The sequence below is a fragment of the Lontra canadensis genome, unplaced genomic scaffold (assembly GCF_010015895.1).
Source record: "Lontra canadensis isolate GAN:19392208 unplaced genomic scaffold, GSC_riverotter_1.0 scaffold20, whole genome shotgun sequence".
NCBI lineage: Eukaryota > Metazoa > Chordata > Mammalia > Carnivora > Mustelidae > Lontra > Lontra canadensis.
The window spans coordinates 7,224,280-7,225,087 of record NW_022631014.1 but is presented as its reverse complement, the minus strand read 5'-3'; the positions used below and the strand labels follow the sequence as shown (position 1 = coordinate 7,225,087).

Below are 808 nucleotides of genomic sequence, written 5' to 3'. Positions count from 1 at the left end.
CCTTCTGATAGTTAACCTCTGAAGAAAATAACAATGATATTATAAATTACAAATATTTTCATAGGATAGATAAGTCACGACATTATCAAATTGGGCCAAAAAGAGAAATTTAAAGATTGCTTCATGTAGTTTTCTAGGAATCCAGGAACAGCTCTCTCTCTTTTTTTTTTCCTTTTGGCTATTAGAAAAGTTTATTTAACAAAAAAAGTTCAATATGAAAATGCACATGACTTGATTTTTATATTGTAGTAAGAACAGGAGCTATGGGGAAGGGACATGTGGAAGCGGTTGATTTCTTCTGATGAACACACCTATTGTATACTTGTTCCAAGGCTTCTCATATGATGATACTATTTCCTCATATTACCACCACTCCATTATTATTCTATGGCCCACCAGTTGCCATCTCCACAGATTCATCTATCACAAGATTCATAAACGGATTGAACCCCTGCAATATTCCTTGGACATGTCTGCCAACATTTAATCTCAATGATAATTTCTTGCCCAAAAATGTTTTCAACCCAGGAGGGTAAGCTTTGCTCATGGTGTCTAGTTGGCCAGGAACATCTCTTTTTTAAAGGATTCAGGTCCCAAATTCTTATGGAGACTCTATACAGAATGATAGATGCAGCACATATGGATTAATTATTTTTGCTTCTGGTGTAATGCACTGGAATACGGCTTCCCATGTTTTATTCAATAAATGAGCCCAATCCCTCTTTCTCTAGGCATAATTCATGATCGAGCGCCATCTTCTCTTCAAATCTAAATTAATGTGAAACTAGTGATAGTTTTGCTTATGAAT

The 808-nt window shown here is 35.3% G+C and overlaps 1 pseudogene; it reads right to left on the bottom strand.

Annotated features, from left to right (window-relative positions):
- Nucleotides 1–238: 238 nt before the first annotated feature.
- On the bottom strand, nt 239–547 carry LOC116869617 (annotated as a pseudogene).
- Between the last annotated feature and the right edge of the window lie 261 nt (nt 548–808).